Source organism: Canis lupus, chromosome 12, assembly GCF_048164855.1.
Source record: "Canis lupus baileyi chromosome 12, mCanLup2.hap1, whole genome shotgun sequence".
In the NCBI taxonomy this organism is placed as follows: Eukaryota; Metazoa; Chordata; class Mammalia; order Carnivora; family Canidae; genus Canis; species Canis lupus.
The window spans coordinates 37747481-37772688 of record NC_132849.1 but is presented as its reverse complement, the minus strand read 5'-3'; the positions used below and the strand labels follow the sequence as shown (position 1 = coordinate 37772688).

Sequence of the window (25208 nt, the reverse complement as noted above, 5' to 3'; positions counted from 1 at the left end):
CAGAAATGGCCAAAGGAAATTTGTCAAAATTTCTAGCACAGGTTATACTCCAAAGAAAGAAGTATTTAGCTCAGAGATTCAGACCTCATCTTGTGTTGATATTAGTTTGTATTTTTACAGCACAGTGAGCCTTTTAGTCACTGAGAGATATGAGGCACACAATGCTGGCCCCAGTACAGTTCATGTATCTGCAAAGGTTTTTATGTAAGTGAACCTATTTTTGTTGAAGCTGAACTTGTAACTTCATGTTTTCCCTCTCACAGTTTGGCTCCAAATGCTCTCTTTTTTCACTTATTCTCCCTTCATTCTCTTCTACTACAGACAGTCCCCAATTTATATTTTATTGACTTTATGATGTGCAAAAGTGATACACATTCAGTAAAAGCTATACTTTGACTAATGCATTTTGATCTTTCCCAGACTAGTGATATGCATAACCGTACAGGGGCAGAGGGATGCTGACCAGTCAGCCACATGACCCCAAGGGTCAACAACCTATATACTTACAACCATTCTGTCCTCTTTTAGTTATTCTGTTTTTCACTTCCAGTATAGTATTCAATAAATTACATGAGCTATTCAGTGCTTTGTTACAAAATAGACTTTGTGTTGGTTGATTCTGCCCAACTGAGGCCAGTTGCTCAGTGTTCTGAGCACATTTAAGGTGGCCTAGGCTCAGCTATAATGCTTGGTACATTACGTGTATTAAATGCATTTTGGCTTAAGATATTTTCAATTTATGGGGGATCCCTGGGTGGTTCACCAGTTCAGCGCCTGCCTTTGGCCCAGGGCGTGATCCTGGAGTCCCGGGATCGAGTCCCACGTCGGGCTCCTGGCATGGAGCCTGCTTCTTCCTCTGCCTGTGTCTCTGGCTTTCTCTCTCTCTCTCTCTCTATGTCTATTATGAATAAATAAATAAAATCTTTTAAAGAAAGCTATTTTCAATTTACAATGGGTTTATGAGATGTAACCTCTTCGTAAATCAAGGAAAATATGTATTATCCTATTTTCTCCTCTTTCCTTCCTTCTGCCTTTTCCTTTTCTCTCTTGACCTGTCAACCCCCAGGTTATGTGCTAGAAGTAACAGCAATGGTACTAGTAATAAAACAGGTCAGGGATCAGGTGTTTAATAAACACCTTCTTGGTGTCAAAATGCAACTTGGGAAAACTCTAATCAAAATTTCTCAGACATTCAAATATAGACACCTTCTAGAAAGAAAACTCTAAATTGTAACTCGGTATCTAACCCTTTCCTGCTCAGCTTTTAGCACTATTTAATGTCAAGTGTTCATTATTGTGAGAAGCTGACTCTACAATGTACTAGTCAGTATCAAAAACTCATGACTCTAACTCAGCAATTGCAAGAGACAGACAACGATTGTTTTGTATCCATTTTTGTTCAGATGTCTTTAATGAGTATGCCAAAAAAAGGTGTACATAAAAATAAACCTGAATGAGATCCTTTTATTTATTTGACAGAGACAAATTTATTTATTTGAGAAAGAGAGAGAGAGAGAGAGTTGGGCGGTGGGCAGAGGACGAGAGAAAACCTCCAGCAGACTCCCACTGGGCATGGAGCCTGACTTAGGGCTCCAACTCAACCCTGGGATCATGACCTGAGCTGAAATAAGGAGTCAGATGCTTAACTGACTGAACCCCCTGAGGTACCTCCTGAATGAGATCTCTTTAAAGATTTGCAGCTGTTAATTTGTCTAGGATCAACTCAATGCTAATCAACATAGTGATGGTACATGCCACTATCATTTTTCTGGGCCTTATATATACCCAAACCCTATAATATAGAGTAAAACATCAGAAAGCAAAGCAATCATGGTTGTGTTCCACAGTTCCCATATTTCCACTGTTGTCAGCTTTATCTTTCCAGCAAGGTCTTCCATTAGTAATTTATAGTTATACATTCCTTTCAGTATTCCTCAGAAAAAATCTTTTATATGGAAAGGGTCTTACCTGCTTACCTTGCTTTCATTTTTGTACTTAAGAACCTTTGGGACAGATATTTGATTACTATAGAAAATACAGGAAATTGCAGATAATGTACCAAACTTAAAAGTTTATGTATTATTATACTTAGGATGTTATTTCAGCTGCATGTAATACAACCTAAAACAGTGATTTAAGCTAAACAGAAGTATTTTATACTCTCGTGTAACAGATTGGTATAAAGGCTATGTTACATGTAGTTATGTAAGGGCTCTGTTATTTTATCTTTCCTGTATGTCTGTCTTATACCATGGTTCAGGAGGCAGTGTGACCATGTTCATGTTCCAAGCAACAGGATGGAAGCAGAGTGTGAAAAAGGTATGCCCTTTCTTTTAGGACATAAGTTAGAAATTCCACAGTTCATTTCTGCTAACAACCTATTGCCCAGAATTTAGCTCTGGTTGGCCATGTCATAGCTAAAATAGATAATTCTATTTCTATGAGGAAGAAGTGGAGAAGAGATGTGAGGAGACAACTGTCGATCTCTGCTATTTCCATTCTCAGCAGAAAGTTCTTTGTGCGTATGTTCATTCCTAATTTCTCAAAATTCAAAGGGAATGTAGAAGAAACCAAGATAGAAGTATGGCTTGAGAATTCCCACTGCTCTATAAAAGGAAGTCTTGAGTCATTCACCGCTGAGAAATCTCCTCCTAGCTGATGCTTTCATCATTAACTGCTTAGGAATCATGGGTCTGGTGTCTAATTACCTTGAGTATCCAGACTAAACATCATTTTGCTTTGTCCTCAAAGGTTGTCCCATTTTCCTACTCACTGCTACAGAGACCAGCATTTTCTAGTTCACAGAAGGGAGATATTTGTTTCCTCTTCTAGAGGCACTGACTGTGATTAGTGACTTTTCATTAGGACGGCTGATCTTACTATTTTGTACAACTGTTGACTCATTCTTGAATTCTTCTGCTTATATAGATTAAACAATATCCTCATTGGCTGCTCATCTACATTTCCCTAAAAACACCTTTCCCTATCATCTCTCTACAAGGAAACTTCTTGTAGTCTTCATCTCATTTTATTGATAAAGAAGGTGTTGTTATAATCCTTATCAGCATGGCAGATGACCTATGTGGCTGATATTTAGCTATTCCAGAGTTTGCATCTCTGTGTTCCCCTGAAGGGTTGATACAACTTGTATAATACAGGCGCCATGCATATTATATACCTCTTTTCTTTTCTGTGATGGATAGAAATTCAGCCTCTTTGCCCATTGCTGTCTCTTAGATAATTTATTTCTATTAATGTGGTGAAAACATTGAAGTTCTACTTTCTTCTTTGATATTTTCAAATTTCACTCAGTGAAGAAATTCCATTACAAAGTTTTATCATCAACTTCACATGCAAAGTTTTTCCTGTCACATGGAGCTGAGAAATTTTTAAACTTGTAGTGTTAACAGAAATAGCTCTGCAACATAAGCAGGTAGTTCAATTTGTGAAGTTTAAATCCTATAAATGAATCAAATTGATCTGGTCTCAGGAGAAATGACTCATGAATGTTCATGGCAGCATTATTTGAAATTGCCAAAAACTAGAAATAATACAAACATTTACCAGCAGATAAACAGAATGTTATATACACAGAGAATTAAAATACTATTTGCCAGTGAAAAGTAATGAACTCTTGATATCATGGATGACTTGCAAAAACATTCTGGTGAGTGAAAGGAACAAAAGAAAAACAGAGTAAATATTCAGTAATTAAAGGTATACAAGATTCAAATTAATCTAAAATTGACACAAAGCATATCAGTGGTTACCTGAGGTCAGGGCTGGAAGGAGGAAAGCAACTGCAAAAGGACATGAGGGATCTTCTGAGGGCACTGGGGATATTCTGCTCCATCACGTGGTGATGGTTTCATTGGTATCTACAATTGACAAGACTTACCAAATTATACACTCCAAATGAATAAATTTATTGCATATATTACTCCTTAATAAAACTGATAAGGAAAATAATTTCTTGAGTGGGAGAACGAAAAATCACATTAAGATAATTTAGTTTCCTTTTGGAATTATCTTCAATACTAAATTATCAAATTTATTAGTACTTCTTCAAAATGATCATGAAAGAAGAACTTAGGGGTATCTGGGCGGCTCAGTGGTTGAGTGTCAATGCCTTTGGCTCAGGGCGTGATCCCAGGGTCCTGGAATCTAGTTCTGCGTCGGGCTTCCTGCAGGGAGCTTCCTTCTCCCTCACCTATGTCCTTGTCTCTCTCTCTGTGTCTCATGAATAAATAAATAAAATTTTTAAAAAAGAAGAACTTAGCTCTTTATTCTAGAATTCATATTCAAATGCTTCTCTCTCTTTGACATTACGCATATACAAACAGCATTTTAAATTTCAAACACAAAGGACACTTCTGTTATCCCCTTTACAGTACTAATTTAGGTTCTAAAACCAAAATAATAAGCCAAGTGAGGGATCCCTGGGTGGCGCAGCGGTTTGGCGCCTGCCTTTGGCCCAGGGCGCGATCCTGGAGACCCGGGATCGAATCCCACGTCGGGCTCCCGGTGCATGGAGCCTGCTTCTCCCTCTGCCTGTGTCTCTGCCTCTCTCTCTCTCTCTCTCTGTGACTATTCATAAATAAATAAAAATAAATAAAAAAAAATTAAAAAAAAAATAAGCCAAGTGATAAGCCAAATGAAAATATGTGAAGATGATGAAGAATACATACTTTTGCTCCTCTGAATTTCCTATTCATGAATAACAACATGCAGTCTCAATCTCTGGATTCTGTGGTGCTTATGATATTTTTTATTTAAATTCAAGTTAGTTAACATATAGTGCAGTATTAGTTTCAGGAGTAGATTTAGTGATTCATTACTTACATATAATACCCAGTGTTCATCACAACGAGTGCCCTCTTTAATGCCTATCACCCACTAATCTCATTCTTCACCTCTACCTCCCTCAGTTTGTTCTCTACGGTTGTCTCTTATGGTTTACCTCCCTCTCTGTTTTTATCTTATTTTTCCTTTCCTTCCCCTATGTTCATCTACTTTGTTTCTTAAACTTCACATATGAGTGAGATCATATTTGTCTTTCTCTGACTGACTTATTTCACTTTGATGTTAACCACGTTTCAGAGAGAGTATATAACCCTAACTTTTCCAACAGACTGGTGTTTTGCCAGTAGCCACCTCTCTCCATTGGCTGGAGATTGAAAGATCATTGTAGCATTTGTCCTACGAACCATTTACAGTAGTACAGGTAAGTTAACATTTTGAATAGTAGCTTCTATTTCTTAGAAAATACAAAAATGTGTCACATGAAGAAATCAGAGGTTCCTGTCTGAAAAAGAATGTGGGTCACTTGATCAGCAGTGCTCCAACGACAGATTCAGATTGTTTGCTGGATACTTCTCAAAGGGCAGACACTGCAACTGGAAAAAAAAAAATTTGCAACTCTGATAGAAAAAGGAATTCTCAGTGAGGGCAGAGTCACTTACTGTAGCTGAAACCTTCCTATAGCTGACATGTACATATTTTTTGTGACAAATGTCCTTCTGATTAAAGGAATTACTTATCTTCTTGAAAAAGGTGTTGCTTGAATTGCCAGTTTGCTGTTACAAACCCATAAAGGAATAAAAAATAATTCCGTGTTTTTTCTGCCTGAAGGTCTTCATGCCAGTGTTCATCTAGATAACTAGATGGCTTGCTCCCTCAGCTCATTTATACCCTTGAATGAAACATGACATTCTCAGCAAAATATTTTCGAATTTAAAATTTAAATGGAACCCTGTGAAAACTCACCCCCATACACACACACACACACACACACACACACACACACATCCTGTGCCCCTTTTCTGTTTTATAGTATAGCCATTATTTCTTCATGATAAATTGTATTTTATTAATTTATTTTCTGTCTCCCCACTGCCCCTCACCAACCTCCACAAGATGTTTTTTCTAATTTGTTCACTACTTTATTCTAAAGTCCAAAAGAGTTCCTAAAACACAGTGGGCACTAATTAAATATGGATGAATAAGTGAACGAATGAATGAATGAATGAATGGAAGGGTATGATACAGAGAGAAAAGGATAGGTCCAATACAAAGATTGGAGCCCAACTCATTAACAGATTGGTAGGATTAACCAAAGAATTTTAATTTTCCTGACATTTTGATAGGAAATTCTCCATAAGAATTTATGATTCTAGATACTCATGAATAGAGTATCTAGAATTCCATACTCTGGTATTTTCCAGACTATTCCAATTATTTTTCATGAGATCTTGTTATGTATTTGTTATTAAAGGGCATGTGTGAATGATTACATTTTAGAAATATATATTATATCTATTAAGTGGACAGCACATTTACTACGAGCTCTGAGAAATTCTGCAATAATACCAAATTAAAAAAAATCAACAAACTAGTTTTAATTTCTTAACTCTCTTTTTCTCAAATTTATATGACAATAATGTCTCCCTCCCTTCTGAAACATGTTAATATCTCATTGAACAGTAGTATTTAGAGAAGCACAATTTAGGAATTTTGGCATATTTAAACTATTCTTCATTTTGAGAGAAAAGAAAAACTGTATCAGTCATTTAGGGACTCAGAAGGTATAATACCAATAGAGGAATCTTGAAAAGAAATGCTTAAGATTTAAATCAAACCAAATAAGAAGTGAATCATATAATGAATCAAAGAAAGAAGGAGAAATATTTTATAGAAGCAATGTGGACTATGGATTTATACTTAAGGCTTAGAAATGAAATTATATCCACTTAGGGCTAAGTCCATGTAATTGCTGATTAATTATTTGAAGTGCGGTGCAGTTGGAGAAAGAATTTTGAAATCAAATATGTAATACAAAAATAAAATTGATGATACATAGAGGGAAAAAAAGCATATAGGTGAGAATTAGAAACTAATGAAAGTTACACTTATAGATTCTTCATTAAATCTTGGGACAATTAATTCTTCATTTGGTGTGGGGGGAGTACTTATTATATACACATTAAAATAGTTTATGGGCTAAAATTTAACATCAAAAATAAAATTATGACAAGATGAATAAGGAGAAGAATATTTCAGCAATTCTGGACTACAGACTTTCTAAGTAGAATGCCATGGTCAGAAGACAAATTTTTAAACAGTCACGGGTAAATGTCTCTCTTATTACTTAAATACTATCTGTAAAAAAAGTCACCAAAATTTTTAAAGAGAAGCAATAATCTTTAAAATATATTTGCAATCTATGGGACAAAGTATTGTGATTTTTCCTTAGGATTTTTACAATTTAATAAGAATAAAGACAAGCATTCTCAAATCCATAGCTTTCTTTAAAAAAGAAAGATACACAAATAAAGCATTAAAATTTTAAAAAGAAGCTTATATTCTTTTAATTAAGCATCTATCAAGTTGTCAAAATTAATAAGATCAGTAATTCTGAGACTCAGCCATAGTTTAGAGAAATAGGAACTCAAATATAACATTGATAGGAGTCTTTCTTTTCCAATAACTATCGGAATTGAAACAACCTTTACCTTGACAACTCTGCTTATAGAGATTTATCCAAAGGAAAGAATTAGAAATATGCAAAACAACATGTCTATTTTCAATGGAGCTTTTCTTTGTTTTCTTTTTAATTGAGAAATTAACTAACAAATGAAATGTGGGAGGATTTGTAGCATAATTTTAAAGATATGAGCTTTGGCATCAGGACTCAGTTATTCTGAATACTGAGATCTTGGGCAATGTCTTAACTTCTTGTAACACACATGCACACACCCCCACATACACTCCAATATACTGATTCAATGGAGTATTACATACACTTCAAACAAATAGCATAAATCATGCCCTGACATGAAAAATGTTCATGATACATGTTAAAAACAACCTGGTCCTCTTTTCAAGGATGTTTGTATAGTGAACAACCTTAGAAATAGAGGTAGAGATGGTGTCTCTCTTTAGAACTAAAGACAACTTTTTTTTTACTTTCCAGTATAATAAAGATTATGTCTTGCTCTGGGGAAACATTTGGGAACATTGTTTGATAAAAGGTCAGAGTACCTCCACCATGACATAAACCCACTGCATGTATAGGTCTATCTAGGCCATTCCACACCTTACTCATGGTACTTGGAAAACAAGGAAAACCAATGCAAACACAAGTCATGTGCAGCTTACTATGCTGTGAGCAATAAAATCATCTGACTTTGAATCAGGAGTCTCCTGTCCCCTGCCAGCATCCATAAAAGTTGCAGACTAACTTGTTAGATTGCAAATAGGGTAAAATCTCAGACTTTTCACAGTTCTTGACAATTATGTTATTACTAAGGGTGGGAGAATTAACGTAGCCCTACAGCAGAAATGTAAATGTATACTATTATCCATTCCATGTAAATGAGAACTGTTTTTGATTCTCCTTTCTGAGATAGATAGAAAAGAACACATTTATATCACATGCCCAACTATATATATATATATATATATATATATATATATATATATATATATATATACCGTGAAAAAATGTGTATTAAACTATTAGCAATGATTATCTCAGAGAGTGAGGAGATGATATAGGTCAAGGAAATGGACCTGGTATTTCCAGATATTACTTTTATAAGTCAGCATTGGCAACAAAAATACCTCCAAAAAATATCAAAGCCAAACAAACCTATTTGGTGTATCTTTACAACTGTAAAGCTTTCCCCACAATGGAATGATTATTTAACAATGCTTTCTCCATTTCGTATTTTTTAAAAAGCCCATTCCTGTACTCATTCAGGCATACTGTAGATTCATAGATCCCACCTTTTAATCCTTCTTATTGAAAACAACTTCCAATAATTTATTTTTGAATCCTAAGAACTGAATTCTCCATCAGTTAATTAATCTTGTTACAGGATTAAAATTAGATTTAATAATGAACTCAAAAGTTCCATTTAAAAATCATTTTTAAAAATGCTTGTATTTGAAAATGAAGTAAGACACTGAGGTGAGAGACAAAGAGTAAGTGAATCTCAAAGTTAGAGGTTAATCCTAGGATTATGTACTTTAATAGTTATGTATGTAATTTCATCATTTGAAGGAAACTACTTAACTGCTGTTCACTTGTTTGCTTCAATAATCTCTCACTGCAGCAATTCACTGAAATTTAATTACAGCCTGGATGGTGATTCTCCTGCCAGACCTGGAACATGAGTGTAGACTCATCCAATGTTCATTTTAAACTGGAATGTAACTCCAAGAGTATCTGGAGTAATCATGTGATTGGAGAAAAAAATGTCATATCACACAAAGACAGACACCTGGTGATTTTATTACTTTAAAAAGAGTAGCTCTATGAAAACATCTTCCAGGACTCATTTTCTAGCTTAAAAGAGAGTTCACCAACAATAACACACATTCATTCTGGAGCTAGACCAATATTTCTAGAGTTCATAGAATGAGAAACTCAGTATCTTCAAAACACCTTTTTAATGTTGTTGTTGTTGAGAAAAATCTTGTAATGCAGTGAAACTTCTCATATTGACTAATTTAGAATAGATCATAATTCAACGCAACTGCTATATTGGAAATGTACCATTGAAGTATATTTCAAATTAAACAGATTGGTGTTTCATGTCTGAAGAGGTGATCTATTGTTCTTTACTAAACAAAATGAATAATCTGAAGCCACTCAAGTAAAATAACATTTTTAGAACTCCTGCAGTTCACTTTAATAAGATTTTATTCAAGTTGCCCCTAAGCTTTCTCACTTTAATTCCATTTATATGTTTTAAATGTATCTTTTAGGAGTGATACAAACATTTCATCAAAATATTCTATATATTAACCCTTAGCAGAGTTGAGGTATATACCCAATCCTCTCACCATGCACATCAATAGTTCTCCAGTGCAAACCACCAGCATCTCACACAAGGACTCCTGCAAGTCTTTAACTCTTCCTTCCCCCTTTGAGTATTTCCTATGGTCCATTCCAACAGCAGCCAAAAATATTATTTTAAATCGCTTCATGGCACTCTCCTGCACAAAATCTTCCAATAACTCTTCTCCTTCCTCACCATTCTAACAAAATAAATCCAAAGACCAGAGATAACCTGTATCTCTGGCCCGACTAGTGTTTTCTACTTCTCTTGCACTGTTTTGGAGACACTTCCCTGCCTTGTGATCCTCAAATATACTCTTACAGTCTTTCTTATGTGGAAAGGTCTGCCCAACTACTAATCTACTGCTTCACTGTTCTTTATTTAGATCCCTGCTTCAGTATTACCTCAATTGAAAGACCTTTTCTGAGACTCACTATCATTCTTACCTCATATCTCATAGTATATTACACATTTGTTTTAGTTTTGATTGGGTTCACAAGTCTTCCTGAATCTCTAGCTTGATATATTTTATAATTGAAAAAAAATAATTTATCATTTAAATATCCCTTCTGTTCCATTTTCTCATTTCTTTCCTTATAGAAACTTAATTACACTAAATTAAGATTTGTCACTGTATCCTTTTGGTCTCCAATCTTTTCTTTTGTAATTTTCATTTGTGTCTCTGTTTTTCGTTCTGGATGTCTTTTTCTTTCCTATATAGTATTTCACTAATAATATCGTCAGTTGTTGTTAGCCTACTTTTAATCACATCTATTGAATTCTTAATTTTTATATATTTTTCAGTTCCAAAATATCCTTTTTTCTTTTTTTTTCCTTTTTTTCTTTTTAAATTATGCTGTCTTCCTTTTTAAAATAGTTCCCAGTGATCTACTAAAATTTCCTATCTTGTTCTTTCTCTCCTTGGATATACAAGTATAGCTATTTTATTTTATTTATTTTATTTTTTTAAAGATTTTATTTATTAATGAGACACAGAGAGAGAGAGAGAAGCAGAGACACAGGCAGAGGGAGAAGCAGGCTCCATTCAGGGAGCCTGATGTGGGACTCAATCCCTGGTCTCCAAGATCAGGCCCTGGGCTGAAGGTGGCACTAAACCGCTGAGCCACCTGGGCTGCCCCAGGTATATTTATTTTAAAATCTTTTTCATAACTGCAATATCTCAATCCTCTAGAAGTCTGTTTCTATTTTCTGTTGTTTCCCTGACTCTCATTCATGTTGTCCCACAGCATTGGGTATCTCATTATTTTTTATTGCATGCCAAACATTGGATATGAAAAACTGCTTTTAGAAATAATCTGAAGGTTGCAGGTAGAATTAGGTTACTAGCTAGCTGACCTTGAGATGGAGAGATAAGCCTGGATCATCCAAGTGGGCCCAATATAATCACAAAGATCTGTATAAATGGAAAAAGAAATGCCAAAGAGAAACAACCAGAGAAATGAATGCATAAAAATGATTCAGCCATATGTTGCCAGCTTTGAAGATGGAGGAATGTGGTCATGAAACAAGGAATGCAGGCAACCTCTAGATGCTGGAAAAAGGCAAGAGAATGGATTCTTCCCTAGAGTGTCCAGAAAGAATGTAACCCTGCTGACACCCTGATTTTATTTAGATCAGTGAAACCAGTGTTACAGAACTGCGAGATAATAAACCTATGTTGTTTAAGATATACATTCTTTACACTGTATTAGATAATTAATTTGTGCTGTTGTGTTTCAGCAACCATAGGAAATTAGTACAACATATTTAATTCATAATGATAGCATCAGAAGTACTGAGGATAGAGCTAAACTATCTGTGTTTTGACAAGTTCTGTGGGTGATTCTGATGCCTGCTGAAACCATTAGCCCAAATTTTCTTAGTTAACCAGCATCTTGACTATGTGTTGACTTTTATCCACTAATAACAATCATCCTCTCAAGCAATAATGTCCACAATGAGATATATATATAAGACAATCCATTAGAGTATGGGAAGAAAATACTGAAGTTGTGATTTACATACTTATTCTGTCCTAGTTTTCTATTTTTGTGTCTGTATTATAATGTCCAAAATTTATGTGCATATGTGTATAAATATGCACATACAAAAATACAAAAACATAAATATATATTAAATATATACATATATATGCTTAAATAATTAACTATGCTTTATATGAAAGGATTGGTATTTTTTGTAAACCAAAGTATGGGTTTAAATAGTTTGGATACCATTGTTCTGAAAGATGTATGCAATTATGAGTTATATTCTGAGCATCACAGTGATCAAAGTGAAAAAAGGAAACAAAATTACAGTAAAATTATTCAGCTCATATTTGTTGGCTACAGTTAAATTCAGTATTACCTGCACTTATAAGTATTCTTACATTGCAAATAGTCAATTGTTACCACAATTAGAACTGAGTAGTTTATCATATAAGTATGGAATGAGTAATGATCACTGCCTAGGCTTTCCCCTCAACTGAAATGAATGACCTGTATTTTGTTAAATTATATTAACTAAAGAAATTCAACAAGATATATTTGAGTAGAAAATTCCAAATGCCCTTTTCTAGCATTAAAATGCTTCAAATTAAATATAAAAGCAGAATTGGCATTTTGAAGAGAAAGAAGCATTCAGTATCATTTGCATTATTCTGGGAATGTTATGCAAAACTTGGCTTCTATTATTTCTTGCAGTTAGATGACTTATTACTTTATTTATTATTACTTCCAGATGAGGATTGGGGAAGAAATATATGAATTTCAACTTAATGATTTAAACTTTTTGCTATTATCTAAATAAGTAACAAAATACAGATATGGAATAGGCTTGAAGGTATGGGATACATTTGAAATATCTGTCCTTGCCTTCCCTTTCATCAATTAACATCTATAGTTGGCTATTTACTATATAACTGATACCTGTCCTTTGACTCCCTGAAGTTTCTACTTCATAGGAGATTTCTCGAATTATTTTTGTAGTTTCTCAAGACATTATTCTGGATAAAATAGAAATATATAGAATGACACATGCACATGTAAATGGATTTAGGATTTTGTTAAATGACTTAAGGGGTATTGGGGAGAAATTGGCCTTGATGAATTACTTCTTGGAATAAAATCCAGAGAGTATGTAAAACATTACTGAGAGAAATTAAAGAACACTTAAATAATTTTATATATCCACATTCCTGGATAAATATTCAATATTATTAAAATTATTTTCTCCAAATTTATAAATTCTGAGAAAAGTTTCTATAATGTTAGAGAAAGACTTTATTCCTCAGCCATGATAACAAGTGGCCACCAGAACTGGTTTGCACTAGTTCAGTGGATCAGTGACATGGAGATAGACACACAGGAATGAATGCCAAGTGATGAGGGAGAAAGATTGAAGGTACATAGCTACAAGCCAGAGAATGCTCAGGACTGCTGGTGGCTGCCTCCAGAAACTAGGAAGAGGCAAGAAAGGATTCTAGCAAATCGCAAAGGGAGCATGGATTTACTGATCCCTTGATTTCAGACTTTAGCTTTGAGAACTGTGACACAATAAATTCCTATGCTTTTAACAATCCCAGATAGTTGTGATTTTTTCTTTTCTTTTTTTCTTTTTTCTTTTCTTTTCTTTTTTCTTTTCTTTTCTTTTCCTTTTTCTTCTTTCTTTCTTTCTTTCTTTCTTTTCTTTCTTTTCTTTCTTTTCTCTTTCTTTCAGCAGCCCTAGTAACTAATACACTTGGGGTTTAATATTTGATAAACTTGAGAAGATTAGAAAAATAGTTTTTCTAAATTTTTAAAATAAATGTATCATTGTCTTTTTATTTCAGATATTGAGTGTAGTCTCATCATCTTTTGACATTTCAATGCAATTGCATTCAAAATCCCAGCAGACTTTTTGGTAGAAATTGACAAGCTGACTTTACATCCTATATAGAAATACAAAGAACCTAGAATAGCCAAACAGCTATGGAAAAGGAAAACAGTGTTGGAGATCACTTATTAAAAAGCTACAGTATTTAAATATGGTATAGGAATAAATATTTTTTAAATAGATAAGGGGAATAGAACAGAGGATATAGAAATAGACCCACATGCTATGGTCAGTTGATTTGGGGCAAAGATGCCAAGGCATCAAATATGAAAAAAATTAGACTTCCCTACAATCTAGCAGTATCATTCCTAAGTAATTATCCAAAATAAATTAAAACATACACCCACAAAAAGATACATAAATTTTTACAGCACCTTTATTCATAATAACCAAAGACTGAGGAGGGGAGAATGTGTCTCAACAGGTGAATGGATAAGCAAGATGTGCTGTTTTCATACACTGAAATAATATTCAGCAAATAAAATGAATAGGCTGCCGATATTCATGGATAAATCTTACAGATATCATGTTGAGTGAAAGAAGTTAGATACAAAACTGTTCAGACTCTGTGGTTCCAATTGTACAAAGATCTAAAGCAGTCAAACCTAATTTATGGTGATTGAATTAGATCAGTGGTTGCTTGGTACCGAGATGAGTTTGCGTATTGATTGCAAAGAGGTGACAGATGTTCTCTATCTTGATTGGGGAGGTGGTTATTCAGCACATACATTTGTCAAAACTTAATTGTTAAACAGTACACTTAAAATTCTATTTTATTGAGTGCACATGATAGCTCAGAAAAGTTAAAACTGGGGAGAAGTCACTTGTATTTTTCCTCAATTAATATGTGATATAATTAATTGAGGTGGGCTCAAAAATAATTTTTTAAATAGCTTAGATGAGAAGATGAGATTAAAGTAGAAAACACCAGAATGTCAGACACATAGTAAGTCTATTTTATATAACCCTTGTTTAAGGTTTGTGTGTGTCTGTGTATGCTTTCTCTATCACATAGTAAAATATATTTCTTATTTTATTTATTTTTAAAGATTTTATTTATTTATTCATGAGAGACACAGAGAGAGGCAGAGACATAAGCAGAGGGAGAAGTAGGCTCCATGCAGGGAGCCCGACGCGGGACTTGATACTGGGTCTTCAGGATCATGCACTGGGCCGAAGGCAGGTACCAAACCACTGAGCCACCCAGGCGCCCCTATTTCTTATTTTAAATAACAGAAAAAAATTTGAAATATCCTGCTTTAGGGTACTATAATAAATCCAATCCTATTCAATATTTATCATCAATCTGGATAAAATGACAAACCTTTATCATATGTACTTTAGGCACCAAGCCATCAGGAACAGAATGCCTAGGTAGTCAATAATTTATTTTTTTTAAGTATGGATACCCAGTTTGAGTGAAAGTATAAGGAATTGCACATATACATTCTGCTAATGAAAAATGTGAATTGATACAACCACTTTGGGGGACAGTTTGGAAATATGCATTAAAACCAGTTTGGGAAGTTTCAGTTGACATACATTCAAGCTCATTGTTTCTTTCCTTGGCTATGTCCAGTCTACTGGTGAGCCCATCACAATAATTTTTCATTTCACTACAATGTTGTTAATTTCCTTTTGATTCAGAGTTTCAATCTCTGCTTACATTACCCAACTTTTCTTGCGTGATCTCCACTCTTTCTGTTAGAGCTCTTGCATATTAATCATGGTTATTTTAAATACGTGGCCTAATAAATTTCAAAACCTCTATCATATCTGAATTTTTTGTTTCTTCTCTGTCTCTTCACATAGTTCTTTTCCTCTTCTCTTCTTTCGCTTCCGCTCCCCTCCCTTCCCGTCCCCTCCCCTCCCCTCCTCTTCCTTCTTTTTCCCTCTAAGGATTTTATGTACTTATTCATGAGAGACAGAGAGAGAGGCAGAGATATAGGCAGAAGGAGAAGCAGGCTCGCCAAGGGGAGCCTAATGTAGGACTCTATCCCAGGACTCCAAGATCATGACCTGAGCCAAAGGCAGATGCTCAACTGCAGAGCCACCCAGGAGTCCCAAGCACAGTTTTTTTTTTTTTTTTTTAACTTTTATTTATTTACTTTTAATTTTTTAAAATTTATTTATGATAGAGAGACAGAAAGAGAGACAGAGAGAGAGAGACAGAGACATAGGCAGAGGGAGAAGCAGGCTCCATGCACTGGGAGCCCGACGTGGGATTCGATCCTGAGTCTCCAGGATCGCGCCCTGGGCCAAAGGCAGGCGCTAAACCGCTGCGCCACCCAGGGATCCCTTTTTTTTTTTAATTTTTAGAATAGCTTCTACTGTTTTGTTAAAAGCCAGGCAGGATATATTGAATAATAGTAACTGAGGTAAACAGGCCTTTTGTGGGAGGGTTTATGTTAATCTGGCTAGGAATTTGGCTATCTTTAATGTCTGTTAAATATGTAAATATAGAAGGTTTCAATTTCTTTTTCTTTTTTTTTTAAGATTTATTTATTTTTGAGAGAGAACGCATGAGACAGAAGGACAGAGGGAGAGAGAATTTCAAGCAGACTTGGACTAAGTGTGGGCCATGATGTTGAGGCTTAATCTCACAACTCTGAGATCATGACCTGAGCTGAAACCAAGAGTCAGATGCTTAACCAACTGTGCCACCCAAGCACTCTTTTTTCTCCCTTGTTGTCTTTGGGTTTCCCTGAAGATTTCTTTTTAAATAGAATCCATACCTTCTGCTTCTGTCAGATGGAAACCTCTGTTATTATACAGAAGCCTTGGTAAAGTCCAGGGGGAGGGGATGCATTCTATAATCTTATGATTAGGTCATAGTCTTCCAGTGAGCCTGTATCTCACATTTCCTTTGGACTATTTCCAGTCAATGACTATGCAGGGCAGAGATAAAGCAGGCCCTTTCCTGGGAAGTGGAAGACTTTTCTGAAAGATGATTCGGATTAAGGACTTCTACTAGCTTTCATGAACTGCACTGTTCTAAGACTTTTACTCAATCTCCCTCCCTTCCCTCTCTCCTTCACAAGAGCAAGAGGAGCACGTGATCTGACTGCTCTCCTGGCCTCCCTCAGGTCCCTTCCCATTTCCCTTCCCAGGCATTTCTCCTAATAAATCTCTTGCATGTTTAATCATGTTTTGGCATATGCTTCTCAGAGGACCTGGACTAATATGTCTACTTATATTAAAATACAAAGATGAATTATAGAATGCTAATGGGTTTTTATGATCAAACATCAAAACTCAAAGTCAGTCTGTACTTTTGGTTAGGTGTTTCACACTTCAACTGAACACCCTTGGAATTAAAGATTTATTTTTTCTTCTGCTAAAGGTATGTTATTGGGAAAAATTTTAATAAACTGTACTGCTCTAACCAGTAGCTTCTCCTCGAATGCTCATGAAGTAATATAATACTTCTTATAACTGACTCAGTTCTAAAAATAGCTTCTACAAAATATGTAATATCTCAATTACCTCTCTCCCTTTGTATCTTGTGCAAGCATTTCGACGGACTCAATAAAGCTTAAATGGAGCTAATGTGAAAAGATAGTCTCTAAGGTTCTAGCTACAGTTCTTGTTATCAATAAGCAAGTAATCATTTAGCGTGTGCTCTGCTGGGAATCATTTTGATCAATTTAAAAGATTAGATTAGCTTAATTGAAGAGACTAATTCTTCCTTCTAATGAGATCAGTTTCAAATACTAGGGTATCACTATTTAGCTTCTTTAACATTGAATAATATTTTTCCTACAGTCTAATAAATAAAAGAGTCCCAAGCTTAGGTAACTTGCCAACTGTTACCTATTTAACCCTGAGCAGTAGCATCTCCTTCCAGAATTCAGAGGTATTTTATCTCTATCTTGATCTTATTTCTGCTTCTGCTATTAGCTACGGTCCTGGATGCATTTCTTTTCTTTTTTTTCATAGGTAAGTGAAGATAATTATCAGCAAAGTCCAAAAGTGATAAAATACTTTCTGCAATTTACATATTTCTTTGATTTGCCAACCCTTTATAAACAAAACATAGATTAAAAATTTTATTATGAATTTAGGTTACTCATATTTTTGCTACTAATATTTTCAAGGTATTAACCAGGTGGTAGACAATTAAATGTTTATGTAGGTTCCTTATAGGTTCTTAATGAGAATTGAATATGTTGACCTTTAGATATATAGAATCATACCTATCTTTCAGATGTTAAAAACAAAAATGTGTATTAAAACTAGTGTGTATTTTGAATGGTTGTAATTTTAATGTAGTCAAGAGATAGACTAAAGTCTATTCATTAAAATGTCTGCATCATATTAATTAATCATATAAATATTTTCCTGGACTATGTTATAGACTTGGTCATTTATTTCAACTAGGAAATTATGAATTTCAACTATTATTATCAGATAGAGTTATCTGGAAAGTTTAAATGTGGTCAATGAAAAGGGAGTGCCAAAGGAAAAATATATCTTAAAAGTAGAATTGGTGCCATCGAAGCAGCTTCAAAGTATGTGAAAAATCATAGCAAATTACTGAAGCTTTAGGCAATTGCTACAATCCTGGAGAAATGATGGCTAGGGAAGGGAGGATGAGTATACAGTCACAGATTGGAGCTATTTTATATGTGTGTATCTGATATTTACACTTTTAACTTTTGGAGAAATACAGTACTGTTTTAAATATTTTAATACTATCACTGTATTTTTATCAATAACTATTTTCAGAAAATTTTATATATTTATCTTAAAGCATTATTGTATTTTTGAGACTTTTTTTTGAGACATTTTATTTATTTTTTTTGAGACATTTTAAAACCACTTTTAGGTTTGAAATATTTGCCAAATACTGCATGTCAATTTTATAATGAAAATTGTTGAGTAAATGTAATTAGTTTAGTAGATATTTACTGTAAGTTCTACTTTCTGGAATAAATTTGTTTTCACTAGACTGTATTGTTTGCAGGGTATTAAAATTAAGAAACCAATGCCTGCCTCTTTGTCACAGATTAGTGAGGAGTGAGGATTGGTTTAAAATGAGTGCAGCGATGCCCTGCAAGGAAGAAAAAGGCTTTCTTTCACCTTATACAGTAAAAGAACACAATTACTTTATAGGACCTGGGATATAAAAGCTATGTGAAGCCTCATTTATATTGCTGCACAGATTAGGGTTTATGGTGACAGTCATATCAAGTCTCCAAGACATCGAGTGGAAAAAGCCAATGTGAGTGCTGTGTTTGCTCCACCAGTAAAAGGAACTTAATGTTTTGTTCTTTAATGAAAAGAATGCCTATAGAATTGTTATGTGGTCTAAGTAAAATTCTGCATGGAAATAATTTTGCTGAAGAGCAGCAGAGTCATTTTGGGTGTTAATAGGGGAATGTAGTATTGAGATTAAAAAGATTTAACCATGTTGCATTTTATTTCAGTGATTACTTTCTTAACCATTTTTAGCTAAACCTGCCAGCTTAGTATCTGTAATTATGGCATGTATTAAAATCGCCAAGCTGTTAAGTACACACTCAGATGTGTAGCTGCTGCTCTAATATATCACTCAATCATTTCCCATTATACCATGCAACATTAGTCACCATTATTGCAGTGTGCAGCCTTGATAAACACTTCATGCTAAAGGAGAAAAAGTCGGGAATATTGCCTAATGTTTTTTATCTCTGAATCTACATTATGTTTCTCATGTGGTTTTCCTTGCTTCAATTCATCTGCTTCCCTTTGTTAAATTTGCACAAATTCTTAACATAAAAGTATCCCCAAATGTCTATGTTGTAATTAGGTTGTAATTCTGAGCCAAAGTTCTAGTGACAATTTAAGAGCAAACCGAGGAGCCGATGGGATACTACCAACTCTGGGGAGTTTAGAAAGGGAAGAGCAGAACTAATTTATATAAGTCTGGGAGCTGATTATTTTGTGCACAGCTACCGACAAAATAGAAGCTACCTCAGTTGTCCCCCTTTTGTCTCTCTGTACATCACAACTCTTCAATCGTTACTGCTTCTGTACACTGTGGTTAAAATACACTTCTTAATGACACTTCGCTGTGTTCAAAATATCTATGTGTCCACCTCTAGAAGAGCATTGGATTGGTGCTTCTAGATTTTAACCTCAGCATCTCTCTCTTTATAAAAGACCCCACAAGTTGTAACCATTGGCAAACAGGATTCTTTTCACATTAAATTCAGGTGATATTTGATTAATTGACATGAGTCAACTTATGCCCAAGGATTTAAAAAACATACAAAACCATTTATTTGTTATACAAAAAGAATGTGGAAAAGTAACTGAACGACGTGAAAAGGCAGTCAGTGTTTTGGGTGTGTGGGGAGAAGTTCCAGCTGCAGGTCCTCCTGAAGAGGGCACTGAAGCGAGCCCACACTACCTGTGCTTGAGCCCTACCTGCCGCTCTGCACCCTTCGGGATTCCACTGCAGAGAGGAAGCTACTGTCCCTCCTAGTGTAGAGCCTAGATGTGTCCCACCCCTCACCCCCACCTGTGGGCATCCTGTTTGGATGGGGGGCTCCTTGTGAACCTATTGAACTTTCAGAGGGTAGCCTTTTGTTTGCACCTCTGCCCTCTGGCCTTAGGATCATTACTCCAAGTCCGCTACCCCTTTCCTGGGGGTGGCACCTGGACTTCATTGTGTGCAGGTGCTCCTGCTCTTTACCAAGATGCTGGCTTGTTGCCGTCTGTGCTTCCACCCACCAGGAGAGTGTTTCAGCTGATTCCTGTCTTAGCTTTACTGCATCCAGGCCAAGGAACAGAGGTTAGTGCCTTCTCATATGGTGTGTTCTGTTGCCCTCCTGCCCCTATCAGTTGAGCTGACACCAGCCATCATTTCGTAGCCAGTCAGCAATGTTGGCAGAGGCTCTTTCTGTGCCAAAATTAGAAGGGAAATTAGGTTTTCATTTAGTGTTGCTGAAACCATCTCTGCTATTCCACAGCATATCAGACTGCTTGGGCATGGCAAGGAAGTGGTCTCTAAAGAACCACTTTCCCTTGAAAATGGGTCACCAATGGGAGACTCCAACCATGCCTGCAGTGTTGGAAGCAGAATCAGGAATTTCATTTTATATTCTTATTCCACAGATAAGGATCTGAAGAACAGGAGACTTGCCAAAGGCATTTAGGCTGGATTCTGCAGGAGAGGTTGAATATAAAAATTTCCTTTCAAATTTATCTACCCGCCTGTGAATCTCTGAGTTTAGGTCCATTCTGTGTTTTTAGTGTTACTATTCTCCTAAATTCCACATGCTTTTCCCCTTCCCATCTGCTAATCCAAATCCTATCTAACGTTAGTACTGCTTTCTCCATTAGTTTTTTTATCAATTAGGAGGTTTTTGTTCACTTTTAACTTTTTTTTCTTTTGAGGATCTCTATAGGTTTTAGAGTGAGGACTATACAACTTAACTGTAAAAGAATCATCATTAAAATAGGTAGTCTGCCTTAGTACATCTGCATTTCTGCATTCCCGATCAACTTCCAAGTGAAGGTGATGCTTCTGGTCCCTGGACAGTTTTGTAGGATGCTTGTGGTACTTTTTCACTGATTCCTAAGTATTTATTGTTTAGACTAGTTGTGTGGGCATCATCTGGAGCCACTTGTAAAATGCCAGTTCTGGGGAATTTTACTAATTTACATCTGATGAAATAGAATCTCCAGGGTAGGGTCCCAGCATCTGTTTCTTCATAAAAACTTCAGGTAATTCTAAATCTCAGCCACTGAGTCTAGTTCAGCGTCTGTATTCTGATGACAAGAAATTGAGTTCCATAGATGTCTAGAGAGAAGCAAAAGATAGCAGACAGCTTGTGTAATATTAAGAGTTAACAGATCTGGAATTACTCCCCCCTTTTATAAACTTACTGGTATGAACTAAAACGCAAGTCCTAATCTCTCTACACATTTTTCTCATCTGTAAAATGGAACTAGTACTATCTACTTCACATGATTTGTATTAGGGTTGTAGGGGATAACAAATATAAGATGTCCAGGCCATGGTAGATACTGAATATATTGTGATTGGGACTTCATTTTCTTTTTATGTATATTCTCTTCTGGATTACAAATCATTTGAGGGTAGGAATTGAGGGGCTGCTCTCCTTTTTGATCTAACCTATTGCTAGCACAGGGCTGAAAAAAGAACATGCTCAATAGATGTTTATTGATGTGGCTCAAAACATCCTCTTAGCCTTTCAATATTTGGTCTCCCAATTCAAATTAGCTGGTGTCAGGTAATTCTGTTCCTTAGACCTGACCCAGAGTCCACTGAACTTAACATTCATGTCCTGAGCAGATGCTCCACATCTGTAGTAAAATGACCTAACCCTGGGGTCAACATGAAGGATAATCTGAGATTCATATCTATCTCATTCTGGGTTTCAGACTCAGAAGTTAATCCTGCTTCAAAATGAATTTCTACATCAACCTACTGATAACTAACCTGACCAGTCTGAATGACTCTGCAGCAGAGGTGAGCTGATAGTAATCAAATAACTGCCTCATCACATTACCACAGTCCTTATTTATGTTCTCTGTACCACTAGACTATAAATACCTTGAAGGCAGAGTGTATCTTTTACCTGTAGATCCTCAGTAACATCACAGTATAACATAATTGATTGTTTCATGGGCTAACTCTAGATTTTGGGTTGGAATGAGAGAAAATGTAAACTAACCTGGTATTTATTGGGCATCTGTTCAGAAGTTAAATTAACTTGCTGTAAGTCATTTGCTTTTGATTTTCACTGTAATCCTGTGTATATGTCCTTGTAGAGATATTTCTGAGCCAAGTCATTATAAGTAATTTTAATAGTGGTAGGAGCTACTTGATTTATTATTTGCCATATACTGTGAAAAATTTTTGGCAAATATCCTGTGATTAAATACAGTACTCTTGTGAAATTACTCCAGATTACTACTTGGAGAGATTACTCTTCATTTTATAGATAAGGATACTAAGGCCCAATAAGCTTTCTAAAGGCGAGGATTTAAGCCTGGGTCTGCCTGAGGCTAAAGCTGTGTTCTTAATCATTTTGATCTATACCCACCATATGCTCAGACTTTAAAATTTGACTTGAGAATGGACTAAATCTTTTAGTATTATATTTAATAGTGACATGAATAATTTTCATCATAAATTGTTGACATCTACATTTAAGACAATATATAATGATTCCTAATCACTGGACACCAGAGTGAATTTGGCAGAGTGGAGTTTGTACAGACCTTGACATCAAGGGGAATACGATCTGGATCTGAATATCCTCTCTGCAACTTACTAGTAAAATAGTTTTGGGCAAGTTTTGTAACTGTATTTCAGTATTTACATCTGTAGAATGAGAATGATATTGATTGCAGGATTGTGCTAAGATTGAAGATAAGTAAATACATGGGGTAGGTCTTCCACATAGGGTACACTCCAATTTTCCTACCCTCTACCTGGATATCCTACAAGTTCTTTCAGCTCAGAATTTCCCAACCAATGGCATAGTTTGACTCCAAATTTGTGCTTTAATTTTTTCCTGCTAATTAGATGACCAGCATGTGCCAAATTTTATTTCAAGCTTCCTCTATGGAAGGAAGCCTAAGAAGATTAGTTCAGAATCCCCGTAGTTTGGACATCTTAACTAAAGGAAAAAAAGAATGACCAGATATTGGTAGTTAGACTAGATACAAGAAAAAAAGAGTACTTGGTTCAATGTCATCATTCTTGAATGACCATTAGCTAGATGAGTAGTTTTCCAGAAGGGATCCCAAACTATTAGCATTTAACAGAAAATTACTTATGCATTTTATAGGGTATGCTAATTTATCTCCAGGAGGAGATTGAACATTTCATTACAAGAAAGGCTCAGTCTCCGAAGAGTTGAGGGCCATGTTTAGCTCCTCCTCCTCCATTAAAGAAGTCTTGTTTTTCTGGCACAGGAGGTCCATCCCCTCCCAGACTGTGGTCTCTTAATTAACGATCATACTTTTAGTCTCTTGTTTCAATTCAATTTCTGTAATCAAAATTACTTTTCTAAAATGCCATTCTCATCATATGACTCATAAGTTTAGAAACTCTCCATTGCCTAGGCATAACTTGCTCCTTCATAACTTGTTTTCATGCCTCCTGTCCAGATTCCTCCTAGTCACTTTTTTTTCTCTTTTTTTAGATTTTATTTACTTATTAGAGAGAGTGCAAGTGAGTGCAGGCAGGGTGAGTTTGCTTTTCCCACCACTATTAAGGAGAAGCAAACTCCTTGCTGAGCAGGGAGCTGGATGTGGGGCTGGATCCCAGTACCCTGGGATCATGACCTGAGCTAAAGGCAGACACTTAACCTAATGAGCCACCCTGGCACCCCATAGTCACTCTTTTTAATGGAAGAAAAACCTTCCATTTGTAGGATCATACTAGCCCTTTACTAAATCTAAGGACTTGACGTACCCATGTGTTATTATTTATGCTTTCTCCTTATTTTCCTTCTGGAAAACTGGATTCATCCTTAAAGACCTCTATTTTTTTTTAAGATTTTATTTATTTATTCATAGAGATGCAGAGAGAGGGAGAGAGAGAGAGAGAGAGGCAGAGGGAGAAGCAGGCTCCATGCAGAGAGCCTGACATGGGACTCGATCCAGGGTCTCCAGATCACGCCCTGGGCTGCAGGCGGTGCTAAACCGCTGTGCCACCGGGGCTGCCCTTAAAGACCTCTATTAAATAATACCAGGTCTCTCACGTATTCTTCCTGAACTCCTACTAGGATCAGCTTTTCTCTCAGCCCCTCAACCATCAGTTAACTCTCCATTATTTTGTTCAGCAAGCATTTAGATAGCTTCCAGTATGTGCAAAACACTATAATAAGCACCTTGTAAATATTAACCAATTTATATTTAGTATAATTATTAACTTATAATGACACCATGATAGACACCAGTGTTATCCTTATTTTACAGGTTAGAAATATGAGGCACAAAGAGTTTAAGTTACTTGCTCAAAGGCATACAGGTCAAAAGAACTAGAGCTGGGATTCAAACCCAGACAATAGAGTTCTGAGTGAGTCCTTTCAGAACCCATGTTTTTCATACTAAAATGATTCTTACGATTATATTTCAGTACTTATTATGTTACAGGGTTTTCATTTTTACATGCTAGTCTCACCTGCTAAATGTCCTAAGGAAAGGAACAAATTCTTTCCTTGATTCCTGGCTCAGCACATGGCATGATATGGGTGCCTAATAAATACATATTGAATTGAATTAAGATTAAAAATATTTTTTCTTTCCTTTTCTGATAAACAGACTTGCCTGCCAGTAACTGTCCTTGAGGTTTGTTTATATTCAGTGGGAAGAAAGGTAAGCAGATAAAAGCAAGTTAGTTTAACAAAAAGTCACTACTAGCAAATGCTCAGAAAATACCATTAATTGCTATTAGAGAAGTTCTTTTAAGAAATGGATAATTATTTTTGCCATGTAGTAAGGGAGATGAAAGATTATATGATC

General features: G+C 35.5%; 1 long non-coding RNA gene across 1 annotated transcript in view; it reads left to right on the top strand.

Annotated features, from left to right (window-relative positions):
* The window catches only part of LOC140601523 (uncharacterized), a 602967-nt gene that overhangs the window by 363133 nt on the left and 214626 nt on the right, over window positions 1-25208 (top strand). Inside the window, exons 14-16 of the long non-coding RNA XR_012004538.1 lie at window positions 14768-14897; window positions 22113-22200; window positions 25008-25061. This is a non-coding gene — a long non-coding RNA (uncharacterized lncRNA). The remainder of the gene's footprint in view (window positions 1-14767; window positions 14898-22112; window positions 22201-25007; window positions 25062-25208) is intronic.